Genomic DNA, 17,745 nt, shown 5'->3' on the forward strand with positions numbered 1-17,745 from the left:
CTCTCTTTTTGTTGTTAACATATTTGTAAAAACGTTTTTTGTTGTCTCTTACAATAGTGGCCAGATTGAGTTCTAGCTGAGTTTTTGCCTTTCTAATTTCCTCTCTGCATGACCTAACAAGATCCCTGTACTCCTCCAGAGTTGCCTGCCCTTTATTCCAGAGATGGTAAACTCTCCTTTTTTTCCTGAGTCCCAGCAAAAGCTCCCTGTTCAGCCAGGCCAGTCGTCTTCCCCGACGGTTCGTCTTGCGGTGCATGGGAATAGCCTGGTCCTGAGCCTTTAAGACTTCCTTCTTGAAGAATGTCCAGCCTTCCTGGACCCCTTTGCCCTTCAGGACTGTCTCCTAAGGGACTCTCTCAACCAGTGTCCTGAACAGGCCAAAGTTTGCCCTCTGGCAGTCCATAGTGGTGGATTTGCTGACCCCCTTCCTTAACTCACCAAGAATCGAGAATTCTATCATTTCATGGTTGCTAAGCCCAAGACAGCCTCCGACCACCACATCTCCCACCAGTCCTTCTCTGTTTGTAAACAGTAGGTCTAGCAAGGCTCCTCCTCTGGTAGGCTCACCTACCAGCTGTGTCAGGAAGTTATCTTCCACACACTCCAGGAACCTCCTAGACTGCTTACTCTCTGCCGTGCTGTATTTCCAGCAGACGTCTGGTAAGTTGAAGTCCCCCATGAGAACAAGGGCACACGATTGTGAGACTACTGCCAGCCGCTTGTAGAATGATTCATCCATCTCTTCAACCTGGTTGGGTGGTCTGTAACAGACTCCCAGCACAATATCTGCCTTGTTGGCCTTCCCCCTCATCCTCACCCATAAGCACTCAACCTTATCATCACAGTCGTGGAGCTCTGTACAATCAAAACACTCCCTAACATAGAGAGCCACCCCACCACCTCTCCTTCCTTGCCTATCCCTTCTGAAGAGCTGATAGCCATCCATTGCAGCACTCCAGTCATGGGAGTTAATTTGTTATGGGTTCTGTTGTCTAATGAGATATGATCCCATCTATGCCATGACCAATATGTGATACTTTTGACAAATTTGTTGTATAACTATGGAAAAAAACCCCTTATATCCTGAAACAATATGTTAACAGATGGTAACCTTTGCAGACAAACTTAATGGAAATCATACAATTACACACCTAAGAAGCTTAATTGATTAAAAAATCTGAAATGTTTAAACAGCTTAACATGACACAGTAGACAGATGCAACAAGCAATGAACTTTCAAAGATATCTCATATATTAAATAATCCTTTTTTTTCCCTTGCTTCATGTTTGAGATTTGATCATTTTAGATATTCCATCTGCTTTAAGAGCTTCCTATGCAGTGTAGCTGCATTCATATTGTCTAGGGGAGTATACCAATATGAAGAAATGGGTCTTCTCTCAAAAAGCTGTGCAAGAGAAATACCTTCCCTGCATTGTCTTTGTTATTCCCAAATTTTAACATGTTAAGTTACATAATTTTTGTTTTATTTTAGCTGGGAAATACAGATGTTCAGGAAACATACCCATTTGCCTGCACTGCTTATAGAGCAGCTTTTGGAATCATCTTGAATAGATGTGTAACTTCTTTTTCTACTCTATTTTCAGGGAGCAAGACACTGTAAGCACTTTTACAGGAGTATAGTTACTTTGGTATTTCTTGTAATAGAGAAAATGCTTAAAATAATATCAAAATGAATACACATTCACTTTTCCATAATTTACAGATAATTTTTTTTTTGTTAGTTATTAAAAATGTTAAACTAGATTCTGAGATTTCCTCTGCTGAAAATCTGGAGCAGTCCCACCACCTACACTGCCAAAGCTGGGGCACTCACTGTTGGTGGCATCAGATGTGCTTATAGAGTGGGTTATGGCATAATTTGCTTTTCAATGGTGGCATTTATTAGTTTAAAAAAAATTGCCTGGTGCTGTAGTGAGGTAGCTGTAGATATTTCTCTTCTCTCCAGTATGAGTGCTCTTTTCTCAGTTTAGCATAATGTTTTGCTATGCCTCTCATTGCTTTTATGTGTGCTCTGTCCTTAGTTTAGCAAAACATGTCCTATCATTCTCATTACCTTTTTCTTGCCTAAGACAGTTGGGTGTTTCTTCTTAAAGTACCCTGAAACCCACGTGTACTGTAAGTCATTTCACTTATGCCGTTTTCCATCTCCCCACCACTGCCCCAAGAGCTGATGCAGTCCTGCTTCAATTTCTCCCAGCTTTTGAAACTGATCTTTTGCCACTGCAAAGCTGAATCATTTTTTCTGATAACCCTTGAACTGCATAGTCTTAATTGGTTACTTTTTTTTTTTTTTTAATGTACAAGCAGGCTAACCAGTGTGTGGCACTCAGCTGTTTTTGAAGGCACTCCTGTGTTCATGTCAAGATGAAATTGTCTTAGGTACTCCAGACTAGTTTCATCTGTTTTAAAAAGAAAACAAAAAAGCAAGGCTGAGTGCTGAGAGCTTTTGTCCAGGAAGTGAGTATAGGTCTGAGTTTAGGCTGAGGATGTTCCAGGCCTAGAAAAGTACCTTAAAAAATTGCACTCACCCATATTGGACTCTGAGTCCCTTCTTCTGGAGCTTTGGCACTGCAGAGAAAGGGTTATCGGGAAGAATGAACTGAAAGGAGCCTGACTTCACAGCCAAGCCATAAGTACAATCACACAGGAGGGTGAAGTACCTTTAACTTGTGACTGTTCAATAAACCTGCAGAAGTGACACCTGAAGGGGGGCCCAGACCTATCTCTAGAGAGGATGGAGTCTGCAGCCCCTAACTACCCTGTCTGACTTCTCTCTGCTTCCTGCCCCTTGGCACTTGCATTTTTGGCTGCATAATGGCCCAGCTCCAGCCAAAGGAGAGCATGGTTACTGTCACAGCCCAGGGCTCTAGTTAGGGCACTCCCTTAAGAGGCTAGAGATGGGGGTCCAAATCCCTCAGGGGGGAGGAGGGAAATGAATCAGTCTCCCGCTTCATGGCTGTTATATTTTACACTGAATTTGATGCTGTTAGTGTATATTCTGTTTCATATAAATATTCTTACAGGACTGAGTCCCCATTTGGGCATAGGTATACTGAGTTTCCAGACCCTGCCCAGACTTCAGGGCTGACAAGGTCAGATTGGCCAGGATGGTGACATCAGGAGCACATACAGTAGCAGAACTTCAAATGTGCAAAGCTTAACTGGTGCCAGCAGACTGGGTGGAAATGCAATTTGATCCTGCCCTCCCTACTTATTAGAATCAAGAATGGATTGGCAAGCTTGGTTAATTACTCAATTAAACAATGGCAGTAATTCATCTTAAGTAACTGTCCTAACTCTCTCCCTGGCATCATCCACATTGTACTGAAATCATTATGGAAAATCTGGGGTGTAGCCGAGAACAAGATTTAGGATTTGGCTGTTATGAGGTGATGCCAATAAGACAAATTTCTTCCTTTTCTTAAGTGGATAAAGAGCTCTCATGTCAGAGGCTGGAACCATGGATCTGCCCCTGCCTTTATAAAGTATGTGGAGTCACTTTAATCACTGTTGATAGAAGTCCTATCACTCCATCCCTGTTTCCTGTCTATTTCCATATCTGCCACTGCAAATTAAAATAGTGCATTTTTGGCAATCATCTGATGTATTAAATAATTTTTCCTCTGGAATATTAAAAAATTACATTAACACAGTTTTAGTTGTTTTTTTTCTCACTATTCAGATATTATAAGAGACAGGGTGAACTGAAGAACAAATAAATAATATAAATATAAGAAGGGATCTGGTGGTAAAATAGTAATATTGAAGTCCTTGAAAGAACACTTTCGACAGAATCTTTCTACCTACAAAGCACAATAATTAAACACTATAGAGTGAAGTGGAGAGAGAGGGTTTTTGAGCTGTGCAGTAGTATTATTTTAAAACAAATAATGGAGCTATGCAGAACACCTAGAATTAGAATCATCAAAAAAAGCATGCCCTTCCATGACCCTCATGCTATCCTGCTTGGGGTGTTGTTTTGAAAGTAAGTAAGCCTTTCACTGGCATTCATGACCTTTAAAAAGGAAATAGATTAGCTTTCCTTCCTACTGTAGTCCCAGTGTCATTATCACCTCTATGGAGGCCAGAGAGATGGTCTGGTCTACTCCCACCTCTTTGTTATCTTAAAGGGTAGCTGAGGACCACTTTCAGCCTTGGTTCTTCAAGCCCTCACTGACAAGCTCACTGACATGCTCCCACACCATTAGCAGTTAATATATGGGAAAGCAATTGCACCTTTTGAGCATTGTATGTGTAAAGCAACAGGTAAGTACCAGGTAAAATGTGTGCATATGCTTGAAGAAGGGTGGAGGAGAAGAGGATTTTATGGGAGAGTTTTCATATAAAGTCTCCAAAACAGATTAATTTTTTAATGAAAGTCTAGTTTTACTTAAACATGGGGAGTATTGTTAGTCTTCAGCAGGACCAAGATTTTGCTTTTTGTGTTTATTTTGCTTTCTGTGTTTATTTTGCTTTCAATTCTTTGTTTCACACAGTTCAAAACTCATAGTGAAACTGAAGGTTGCTGAAGTAGTAGGTATCGTGTTCCAGTAAGACATGCTATATCCTACAAGAACTGAAAGAAGAGGATTTCATCCAGAAATTGACAGAATTAGGAAAAATGTATCTGCTACTGAACACTTTTCTTGGTGTCCAGTTCCTTAAAATGAATTACCAGATGATGCTTTCCTAGTCATTTCGGAAAGATGAATAAATTTGGTTTCAGCTGAAGTTTGAGCAGACTTCTTACTGAAAAAGCTGCTTGGCTGAAAAGACTAATTAGTCCCTATTAACCTCTATTACTCATTTGCAATTAAGCTGTCCCAGTAGTGACTTAGTCATTTCCCTCTGAACAGAAGTTCAATAGGAAACACAGCAAAAGAATTAGAGGTGTCAGTGCCATTCCTAGGACACCACTGTGTTTATCCCATTGATACCCAAACAAGAGTAGAAAAAACTAAGAATCATGGGCAATGAGACAGAGTTAAAAATGGTTCTTAAGGCAAATTACTGGGGCATTGGGAGGAAACTACTTTTGATATGTCTGCACCATGATTAGGGAGCTCTGCTTTCCAGACCGCCACAGCATAAAATATGTCTTAAAGCATTCAAACCATGCTGAACTAAAATATATGTTTATTGTTCAGAAAAAAGATCACCTTCACATATATCTCACAGTTGCATTCAAATGAGGGTTCATTTTTTAAAAAAAATTATTTTATTTTATTTTAAGAGCAATGTGCTTGGTTCTTCAGTTCCAGCATAAAAATGGTATTTTTTGACTGATCATATGAAGTGCCTGCAAGGAAGTAATTTAAGGTAACTTCCTCTCTGGCTTTGCCCTTCACCTCTGATGCCAAACTTGAATCTTCTCATTGACTGAACAGCAAGAAGCAAATTCTTTCCCTCTCTGATCCCCAAAATGCATCCTGTATATAGCACTTAATTATTCTGTTAACTTCTAAAAAGTTTTAAAAATAAGCATTAGTTTGTTGCAATAACTAAAGGAAATCTGAAATTTAAAACAAATTTTATATTGCTTCTGTGATTTTGATCACTTGGAAAACAAACCTCTATGTAAATCAACTAACAGGGAGAAATTCCTGAAATTAATTATTTTAAACTGAAACAGATTTAAAAATACCAGTTTTACAGAATTCAATAAACTAGCATACAGAGTGGGCATAGCAGATCAGACTTAGCCAAATGTCATCATCAGATACTGGAATAGAGACTAGAGCTACAAACAAATAAGAAATTACTTCCCCCCCCAAAAAAAAAGAGAGAAGAAACTGAAAATAGTTTGAAATCTGAAATTCTGAACGTTTCCCAAACCAGTCTAGTACTAATCCTTCACCGTTAGTGGTGCCAAAGGCTTGTTCTGGATACTAACTCAATTCAGATTTTCATCACAAGAAAAAGGAAACCAAAAAAACATCATACCACTGTGACTCTACCCCACATCTAAGAATGGCCAACCAGCAATATAAAATGAAGTTTTGTAAAAAACACCTTATATATTAATATAACTCTTTCTCTCAATCCCCCCCAATGTATAACTAACTAAATAAATGATTCTATTCAGAGCTTTTTTCCGGGAAAAATGCCAAGTGCCACGTACAAAAACCTAGAAGATTTGATAGAACTTATTGCTGTGTTTTGGGAGGAATGGCAGGCGAGGCTGTGCTGTGGACAGGGGGATAATACCCAAGGATAAACTGTCGTGTGAATTCTGTTCTGACTTACTGGCCTAACCACGTTCAGTGCCTTCCACTGGGTGCTTGTTCATGGTTCTTTTTCTGTGTCTAGTAGTGAACAAGCTAGTGAAAATCTTCGCTGCAGCCATTAGAGGGAATCCTGAGTCCTGACCATTTGCCTACAGAATCCAGTGACATCTATTCAATCACATTTCTTTACCTGTGGCTTAAGCTTGGGGGGGGTGTTTGTGGGATAGGAAAAAAGAAATTAATGTATTTGGGGTTAAAAGACTTTAATTAGTATTTTGATTTCTCTGGCAGAGAGAAGAGGAGATATGGAGGAGTCATCGGTCAGCACCATTTCTCTGATGCATGTGACTGCTTCCATAGTATCTTGACAAAATGCTACCTACAGACATATAAAATGGTTCTGGAAACCTTGGTGACTTCATATTGTGAGTGGAGCATTATGCAGAAAAACTGTTTGATATAACATTCATGCTGGTGTGATTCCTTGCTATGGTGTTTCCTGCTGGCAGGATGGGGGGGGGGGGGGAATGTACTGCCACAGGTGCTGCAGAAAAAAAAAAAATTCCTGTACCTTTATAAAAGGATGGTTTTAGTTTCTAGTAAACCTACAAGCACCCTGTTGTCAACTTGCTCTTCCAGGAGGTTCCTCTACAGTTTTCTGTAATTCCTATCACAGGACAATAGTTTTGGACTAATACAGGATGCTCTTCATGACTTCAGAAACCTGCACTAGAGAACCAACCCAGCGTGGGCTGGTACCTACCAGATGGTTCAAACAAGTTCTGCTGTTCCTTAGAAGCTGACTGATGCTCTAAAAACAGGTCATCCCTTTCCTGTTCACCTCCTGATATTATTTTCATTACACATATATTCTAAATACTTTTAAGAAAAATTAGACAGGTAGAAAAATATCCTGCTACCTGGAAGTACTATATGAAAGACACCCCCTTTTCAAATAATGCTTTCAAATAATTTTATCTGGAGTTGAAACACCAAGGAGCTACTTGCTTTAGAAAGCACTTCAGAGAGAGGACTAAACCTGAAATAGTGACTACATTCCACATTGTGTTCTTCCCTGATATCTTTAGAATTGGTATATTTAAATTTGGTTTAAATCTAGTGTATTAGATGTTAGTAAGAGACAGACTCATTCCAATTTACAAAGACCTTAGAAAACCTTTGAATTTTAACCATTTCCAGAGGAGTAGTAGCAGATCCAGCATAGAGCCCTCCACAAAACAAAAGGTCTTTCATTGCTGCAAAAAGAGTCTAACAGTAACACTGCAACCCTGATCAGAGAAGGCTAAAGCATAAGTGGCTTTTGCACAGTTGAGGAAGAGAAAGAGGAAGACTGGAAGACATCTTGTCACTCCCAGCTGACACACTTGTGGCTTATCAGAGCACCTGGTGTCAGAATAAGCTGCTCCCTGAGAAGGGGTAAAGCCACGTGCTCCCATCCGAGAGCCGTCACACCTGCTCCTCCACCCTGGGAACACCACCCCATGAAATTCTTTCTATGCAGAGAAATTAGGTGGTTTCTATTCTTCATCAGGCCTACAAACAGAGGATTGCATGGTTAATGCCTGTTTGCCATGCATTAGTATTCCTTGTAGTACAGCATTGTCTAAGAATAACAACTAAAAATGTATGACCCTTCTCATAGTCTTGCTTTCAATTTCAAATCAGTTGCACTTTTCTCTAATTTATTAGAGAAAAGTGATGTTATCAATGTATGAGACTCAGTTTACCTTTTAGCTTTTTGTAATTAAATGAACATTTGTGTTTTTCAGTGTTCCCAAAATTCTGGTGTTTCTAATAAGCATAAGCAGCTGGAAAGTTGGATGTTTTCAGGTTTACTTTTTATGAATATGGGCAAGGGGAAAATAGGTTATCAGGAAACACACTTTTTATCCTAAGCTTTTTCTTTTAAATCAAACCTCTAAGTTTTTTCTTTTAAATCAAACACAAAATTCATACACATCCACAAAGTAGAAGGAAAATGTGCCAGTGTTTTAGCTTTCACAGTAGAAGAGGGAGGGGAGAGAAAGCAAGAATAATAATTTTTTCATCCTTCACTCAAATAATTAATGTCTTTCTAACATATGAAGCAGGAAATAAGGAGTGAAAGAAAAAAAAAAGCAAATACATAATTTCTTCCTGTAACCTCCAGAGCATGAAAATATTTTCTTTTAACATTTGATTACTTAGCTTAATTGCTTCCAGTGTCAGTGGAAGTCTTTACAATATATTAAGCATTGTTGGTTTAGAAGAAAAATGCTGTGTTTTGCTTATCAAGATCAAGGTAACACTAGTATAAAACCATTTGTTTTACAAAAACAAGTCACAAAGGTATTAAGTTTGGAAGGAACTAAAACAAAGATTAAATCATATTTTTCATTGGATCATTAGTATTTTAGAAACCAGGCAAGAAGGACTGGTCCCTGCCAGATAGATATAAAGAAAAAACAGACATCCAGCATGCAGTTCAGTGCATGTTTTAAATATCCAATAAGTATTAACTTAGACCTCTTTACTGGATGAAAATCTGAATATAATCCATAAAATTCCATTGAATTTTTTACAGCAGTGGAGAGCTGCAGTCTCAGTTTCAGAATATTAGCTTTTCAGCAAGAAAGTGGATAGCTGTAAGTCATCTTTTTTCAGACTTGTTTCTTTTTAAAGGCTTCACATTATTTGTCTCTCTATAATTCTTTCTTCTCCAAGCTGACGTTCCTTCCTTTTCATTGGTCTTCTGGGATGGTAAACTAGAATGGGGAAAACTACTGCATTTAAGAAGAAAATGTTCATTTGGTTTTAACAGTTGGTCTATTTTAAAAAATTGGTTGGGGTATAAAATTAGTCCATCAAACAAATGAATAATTTTACAGCTATCTGTAGCAGTCTACAAAGCACTTGCAAGGTCTGTTTGAAGGAACAGTTTATTTCATTAGATCAGTTACTACTGGGGAACATTCATTAGTGCTCAGAAGCTATGGATTATTTCTCATCAACTAGTAAGAGGCTACCTATCCCTACACACCTTTGCCTCACTTGTATCTTTAAACCATCAGCGCACAAAAGCCCTATTATCTTATGCAGCATTTACTGCTTTTGTTTCTCAGGGTAATATTCTGCTGACATATCTGGGTGAGTGGCATGGTCCATTCAGATAGATGTCTTTCTGCATCATCAAGGCTTTGCAATATCAAAGATTGGAAACAATATAAGTGCTATCTGGGGTAAACTGTATTCTACCATGATTCATCCCTCTGTGCTTCTTCCATTCTAAATACTGCATATCTATCTGGCACTACTAGAAATGGCACCTAAAAGACATGCCAATATGTGCATCTCCGAGATGCACATGGTGCCTCTCAGTCCACCAGTATTTGCTCTACATCCAGACAGTCCTAAGGCAAGGCTCTTATCAATGTGCTTGTTTGAAAGAATGAGAAAACAATAAAAACTCCTTAAAATTCAAAGATTCAAATTCTTTCCTGGTCAAAAATCTATATTATAGACTCCAAAATGTTACTGGGAACATAACTCAGTGCTAGTATTCTGCATCCAAAACTCAGATTTTCAGTAGTTTTCACCATTAAAGAACCTGGTTGTAAGTATAAAAAGACAACTGACATTTACAGAAAGACTTCTATCAGTTTCTGTGCTTTTTGAATCAGACCTGTTAACTTGGGATTTCCATACAACTTGTTTCCATATCATCTTTGCCATCATTGGTGTAGTTTTGTTTTTATTTTTCAGAACAAAAGCAAAATCTGTCTATATTTTCGTTATAATTGAGAAATCAAATGGAAATAACGGATTTGAATAATTATGTAGGAATTGACTGACCTTTTACTTATGTATGCTATATACATAAATATGGCTTTTAGCAATAGCAGCAATAAGACTTTAAGCAAAATAAACAGAGCATCTCTCTTTTCATTCTTGTTTTTTATTCTTGGTTTATTACTTCAATTAATTTTTTTTTAATAACGTTGAGGTGAATAACTGAAAACTCATTTCACAAACATTTAATCTGTGCCATAAGCTGGTAGTGGATCTGTACTCAGTCTGGCCTCAGACTATACCATTCTCTGCTTATAAATATCTCAGCAATGTGGGATAAGGATAACACACCAGCCAAAAATCTCCTCTTCCTGACTCCTGGAGAAAGATATTAGTTGTGTTAACAAATGACCATTATACTAAATCATGTTACAGTTATCCTAGCAATAAAATATACAATGTGAAAACAAACTCCAAATGACTGCAAAAATGTATTATTTGAAGGAAAAATAAACCTGAAAGGTGAAATCTAAGAATGAAGTTCAAAACTCAAAGTCTATTTTTTACCATCAAATTATTAAGCATTCCTTTAAAAATTCTCCTTCTGTGTGCTCATTATTGGGGAATGGGTTTAAAAATAGCATTTAGTGCTTTTGATCACCTACTATGAATATGACCACATATATTCTTATGTTTTTCAGACAATCTCTCAGAGAAAGAATTTATCGTATACATGGCCTAAATCAATAATACATTAATGTTTAGTATCTTCAAAAATAAAATCTGTACCTAAATGCTGCAACTGGCTCTTACCTACATGGTAAACTGAACTTCTCAACTAAACAGATCAAAAATTCCAGGTGACTGCAATCCAAACACTCTGCAATTTGAGCAAAATACCACAACAAATACAGAGCTTAAATATTTTTGAATGTTTAGGAGACTCCTCTACTTCTCACTTGAAGTAAAAAGTGTTTTTCCAGATGTTTGACACATAACTGTCAAAATAGCTGTCCAAATCATCTACTTAATTTGAATCAGTATTTAGTCATGTAAAACATAAACCCAGGTATCCTGAATGAAAGATGTGGCAAGTAGTTTTCACGGCAACATCTGGAATTTTCTTGCTATTAGCAGAGAATTCTTTGTGGGTTAAGTATCACCAAGTGAACCTAATAATTGGTACCAAACTGGACCAAGCTGCAACATTAAGCTACGGAGTTCGAGAAACAAGTTACTTCCACCTCCTTTGGCAGAACCCATGTGCCGCTCTTAAAGTGAAGGGAATTTACAACTTACCCAGAAATCGTGCTGAATTTGGGATAGATCACTCCTTTCTATGGAAAAACTTGCAGAAAGGCACCAAATAGAGGGGGAAGAAAATCCGTTCTACTAGTTGGTTCAGCAAGGGGTGGGAGCAGAGGGCTGTCCCAGGGCAGAAGCGCAGCCCAGCTGCCCTGGTGAGAGTGGGAAAGGGGCAGCTCAAGCTGCCTGCCAGCTCTCTGCAATGCCTGCCTGCCATTTGGAGCTGCTCTGTCTGGGATCCATGCATCCTGTAGAGGACCTTGCACTTCAGAGAGCCATGGCTTGAAGAAATATTGGGTCAAAAGATGACCAAGCTCTCCTTCTGCAGAGAAATAATCACCTGTCCTACCTAATTCTTCCTCCCACCTCTACATTCTGCTTTTATAAAAGCGGGGGGGGGGGAGGGGGGAATTTTCTCTTCCAGTATTTGAAACATATTCTTACATTCAATCACTCATTTTATGCACCACTTCTGATCGTTCTGATACATTTATGCCCAACATGAAAAATATTATTGGTATCTACAGTAATGTAAATGACAAATAAACAGACAGCATTTGAGTCCATCCTATTACTGATGATGGTGATCAACCTTGGTGTTGTTACATACTATGCAACATGAACTTCTTTTTCTTTTTTTTTCAAGCGAGAACCTGGAACTGTCTTAGCATGACTTAAATGTCACTTTTCCTAGACTAATTGTATACACGGATAAGTAAACACATGTAATCATAAACACAGTATTGTTTGAAGGAAGAAAAAAACTAGTAATTTTTCTCCCACTATAGCACAGGTTGGTGGAGACTTCAGCAGTAGCATATGAAATATATCAATTTGCATGTGACACAGCTGCTCTCTTTATTTGAGCAATGACCCAGTGAAGCTTGCTGAAACATTCAGGATAAAATTAGCGAAGCCTGTAACAAGATTCTGTTAGGAGAAGCCCTATATGCAAAATTCACAGCAGATTATGTTATGAATATTATCAGCCTCACTGGAAAACATTTTCTTGTCTGCATTGATTAAACTGAGTGCTATTAACACCAGTATCTAAAAACCAGGCTATAGATATCTATAGCATAAATGTACTGGTTGTCAATGCATATGGTTATTATCTTTTTATCAGTTAAATGTGTATCTGATAAATGCCTTTTCTAAATTAAAAAACATATATATTGCGCTTCTAAAGAGTTAATCATAAAAGCATTTTTACTTAACTTACCAGTTATTGAAGCTGGAATGAGTATTGCCTTAAACTCTCTACCTGCTCTCATGTTGGTAATGGATCTCTCTCTCTCCCCTCCCCCCTGTGCAGAGATTGCAGGAAACTTAGAAAACTAGCACAGACACTGTTTCAAATTACTTGAGAAAGAGAACAGGAACAATCATTTCGTTCTCTTTTTCAGATGAGTACAGTACCTTCAGAAAGAAGGAAGGAAGGGAGGGGAGAGGAAGTCAACAACTCTTTGCTTTCCTGCAAAAAATAAGGAAACAACAGATAGCAATCTCATTTTCTCTCAAACAAAATGTTTGGAAAAATAAATATAACCAAACTAAAAGGAATTCCTCAAGTATTATATATGCATTATGGGCTTCATAAAACCTACTTTACAGTGCAACTACATTAATGCAGTTGAATTTCCCATGTAGTGACAAGGAATAAGACACCCATATCTTACACAGAACAGTTAGCCATAAGCTTGTACAGCTAATGCAGGCTTTTACTCTAGACAAGGAGCGATTATACATGTATACACATATCTTGTTTCCACGGTGATATAGGCAAAAAAATTCCTAAAACCCCTCTTTACTGTGATCACAAGAAAATGGCAGATTGGATATTTACATAATGCTGTCAAATGAAAAGGGGGATAGAGGGGATCACAAATATGGTAAGGATCGTAGCTTGAAAATTGGCGTTGCAGTAAAGAGTAATTTATCTTAAAGACCTGCAATATAGAAGGCAACCTGATTTATCCAAACAAAAACTATGTGCTATTGTATTGGGTTTGTGTGGCAAGGTTTTGGTAGCAGGGGGGCTACAGGGGTGGTTTCTGTGAGAAGCTGCTAGAAGCTTCCCCTATGTCCAATAGACCCAATGCCAGCTGGCTACATGACAGACCCACCACTGGCCAAGGCAGAGCCAATCAGTGACGGTGGTAGCACCTCTGTGATAACATATTTAAGGGGGGGGGAACTGTGCAACACCAGCAGCAGCCAGAAGAGAGTTTTTATTTCACATTTTCCTCCTCTGATTTGATTGGTAACAAATTAAATTAATTTTCCCGAGTTGAGACTGGTTTGCCTGTGACGGTAATTGGTGAGTGATCTCCCTGTCCTTATCTTGACCCACAAGTCTTTTGTTATATTTTCTCTCCCCTGGCCAGCTGAGGAGGGGGAATGATAGAATGGCTTGGTGGGTACCTGGCATTCAACCAAGGTCAACCTACCACACATAGAATCATAGAATGGTTTGGGTTGGAAGGTACCTTAAAGGTCATCTAGTTCCAACCCCTGTGCCATGGGCAGGGACACCTTCCACTAGACCAGGTTGCTCAAAGCCCCATCTAACCTGGCCTTGAACACTTCCAGGGAACACTCTGTGTGTTGAACACTCTCTGGGAAACCTGTTCCAGTGCATCACCCCACCCTCAGTGAAGATTTCTTCTTTACGTCTAATCTAAATCTACCCTCTTTCAGTTTAAAGCCATTACCCTTTTCCTATCACTGCATGCCCTTGTAAAAAGTCCCTCTCCGGCTTTCCTATAGGCCCCCTTTAGGTACTGGAAGGCTGCTATAAGGTGTCCCTGGAGCCTTCTCTTCTCCAGGCTGAATAACCCCAACTCTCTCAGCCTGTCTTCAGAGGAGAGGTGTTCCAGCCCTCTCATCATTTTTGTGGCCCTCCTCTGGACCTGCTCCAACAGGTCCATGTCTTTCTTGTACTGAGGACTCCAGAGCTGGACGCAGTACTCCAGGTGGGGTCTCACCAGAGTGGAGTAGAGGGGCAGAATCACCTCCCTCGACCTGCTGGCCACACTTCTTTTGGTGCAGCACAGGATGCGATTGGCTTTCTGGGTTGCTAGCTCACATTACTGGCTCATATTCAATTTTTCATCCATCAATACCTCCAAGTCCTTCTCTGCAGGTGTTTAGGTTGGGGTTTGGGGGTGTTTGTATCTTTGTTTTGGGTTTGGATTTTCTTATATTTTGGGGTCTGTTTTGTGCCTTGACACTTAGGAAAGAAGTTTTGAACAGGAGTTCAAAACAGTTATCAATAAATAAAGAGTGAGCATTAAGACATCTAGCCAAGAATAATCAGGGGAAAAGAAAAGCAGAGCTCTTAGGTCTGTTAGATTTCCTGTATTCTTCAGAAAGTTTAAAAGGGTTTTGGTCCTTGGTTTTTTTTTTTATTTTAAGAGAACAGTTATGCTGAGACTGCTATTGTTTTGTAGAAAAGCATTTGGTTATAACTTAAAGCACAGGAAAAATCCCCATTTACAGGAAAAACCTCAGACTACACTAGAAGTCTTGCCACTGGGATTTCTTCAGCTGTACATTTCCCTTTTGCTCATCAGGGCTGCTCACTTTGGTTCATACACCAAAAATGTACCCTGATACAGCACTGCTGGTGGTCATTCTGTGTATGCATAATGCCAGAATATCCCTTCTAAGATGTTATTGATCAGTAAACAGTGTTGCAAGGTTCCTGAATATTTCTGGAGAAATTATGTATGTGTGTGTTTGTAGTGACTGATAATAGGCCTATTTTGTGGGGGAGTTTTAATTATTTTTTAAAGTCAGTTGATATTTTTGACTGGCAACACTTGGTCTTAGGCAACGGTCATTAAAATGGAGGATGGAAGAAGAAAATGGGGCTGAACTGAAGAATGCACTTACAGAACAAGTATTATCTCTGGACTGTTAGGATTGCATGATTGTGTGTTGAATTTTCTGCAATTTTTTTGTCTCCTGTCAACCACATAGACTTGAAATGCTGGACATTTTCTCCTGCTGCTTAAGGTAGAGCATTGGAAATGGACTGCAGCTGGAATCGCCATTCAGAGTGACCCTCTGCATACTGTTTGCTGCCTTTTGCTGTCTCCTTCCAAGAAGAAATCCCTTATGAAAGTTGCTGTTAGGTCCAATTACTTTATGCTGTTCCAAGTCTTCTAACTTCATTGGACTGGTTCTTTCTTTCTCACTAATGTATATCACAATTGGTCCCTTTTAACAGGGACAGATTAGCCCGCTAAAGCATAATTAGTGGTGCTGTATGGTTTCCTCCTCACTAGGCTGTCCCTTTGAGAGTCTTTCTCAGCAGTGCAAACTCAGTCACACTATTCGGCCTAGATAACAACGTCTGATCATAATTCCCATTCTTGTGGTGATTTGGGGGGGGTGGTGGGGTTTTTTTGTAAGACTGAAGTTTCAGATCAAGAGAAAACCTAAGTCTTTGGCTGTAGAAGTTCTCTAGTCTCCACCCTCAGCTGCATAGGCTGCTCCCTAGGCCCTGGCACACTCTTCCTGTATTGCTTTTCTGTATAGAAGCAAGACCCAACAACACAGTGATATAGTGAATCCAGACATATGCCCTGGACAGAAATTGCAGTGAACTCCAGTAGGTGCCACCTTGGGGAAAGTTACCTAGAAGCTGAACAGTCAGTCTACATACTGCAGTATCCTTTTCGCTTTGTCATAAGGCATCTGACAATGAGTAGGTTAATAAGCTGGGAGAAAAGAAACCCAAATGAGCTCCTGAATCATCCCTTAGCATGGGGATGCCATCAGCCAAGCCTGTTGATCCCTTCTCAGACATGCTGGGTTTTTTTCTTCTATTTGTCTGAAACCACCTACAATGCAAAGATTGTTAGCTTGCATAATAAGGCAACCTCCATTCACCAGGCAGTGAGCATGAAAAAGGGAGAAGGAGACTGCATTTTCTCTTCTTGGCAGCTGTCCTATCCGTAGAGGTTATATCTGCACAGTACATGTTCAAGTGGTTCCAAATCAGATGGTTAATGAATAGCAATAACATAATGAACAGGTTTCTTCTCTGTTCTTTTTCTTAATAACTGTAATGCCACAGTTCAGGTTGTGGGAGTGAATCAGCACTCTCAAGACAATACTGTAAATAGCTGTCAACAGGGTGCAACTGGTAGTGAAATAATTCTCATGCTCAACTGCAATATTGCTTTTGTTAATTTTCCACATGTAAAGTTACTATGTGGATTAAGATTTTTATAATGCATGGCAAGATTGGTTTCAGCCTGCCCCATATAACTGTGAAGACAATCTTAATCTCTTACATCAGCATGAATCCTTTGAAGTTAACTAAAGTATTTTGGATTTACTATTTTTTGATTTATTGTGCTGCTAAGAGCATTGCAAAAAACATCACCAATTGTTTTTCCTATAACCTTTGTTTTCCTCCACATTTCAAGAAAAAAAAATATGGATATTAGAAACCCATTTTAAACTGCTGTCCCGGTTTCAGCTGGGATAGAGTTAATTTTCTTTCTAGTAGCTGGTATAGTGCTATGTTTTGAGTTCAGTATGAGAAGAATGTTGATAACACATTGATGTTTTCAGTTGTTGCTAGGTAATGTTTAGTCTAAAGTCAAGGATTTTTCAGCTTCTCATGCCCAGCCAGCAAGAAGGCTGGAGGGGCACAAGAAGTTGGGAGGGGACACAGCCAGGGCAGCTGACCCAAAGTGGCCAAAGGGGTATTCCATACCATGTGACATCACATCTAGTATATAAGCTGGGGGGAGTGGGGCTGGGGGGGATCGCTGCTCGGGAACTAACTGGGCATTGGTTGGCAAGTGGTGAGCAATTGCACTGTGCATCATTTGTATATTCCAATCCTTTTATTATTACTGTTGTCATTTTATTAGTGTTATCATTATCATTATTAGTTTCTTCCTTTCTGTTCTATTAAACTGTTCTTATCTCAACCCATGAGTTTTACTTTTTTTTTCCAATTCTCTCCCCCATCCCTCTGGGTGTGGGGGGGAAGCGAGTGAGCAGCTGCGTGGTGCTTAGTTGCTGGCTGGGGTTAAACCATGACAACTGCAAAATGACATAACAATAAATCCAGGTTTTCTTTGTCTCCTGAATCAATTGCTGTGGTGGGTTGACCTTGGCTGGCCACCAAGGTGCCCACCAAGCTGCTCTATTACTGCTCCTCCTCAACAGGACAGGGGGACAAAATATGATGAAAAGCATATGGGTCAAGATAAAGACAGGGAGATCACTCAGAAATTACAATCATGGGCAAAACAGACTCAACTCGGGGAAATTAATTTAATTTATTGACGATCAAATCACAGTAGGATAATGAGAAATAAGAACGAATCTTAAAACACCTTCCCCCCACCCCTCCCTTCTTCCGGGGCTCAACTT

The sequence above is a fragment of the Harpia harpyja genome, chromosome W (assembly GCF_026419915.1).
Source record: "Harpia harpyja isolate bHarHar1 chromosome W, bHarHar1 primary haplotype, whole genome shotgun sequence".
NCBI classification, from domain to species: Eukaryota; Metazoa; Chordata; class Aves; order Accipitriformes; family Accipitridae; genus Harpia; species Harpia harpyja.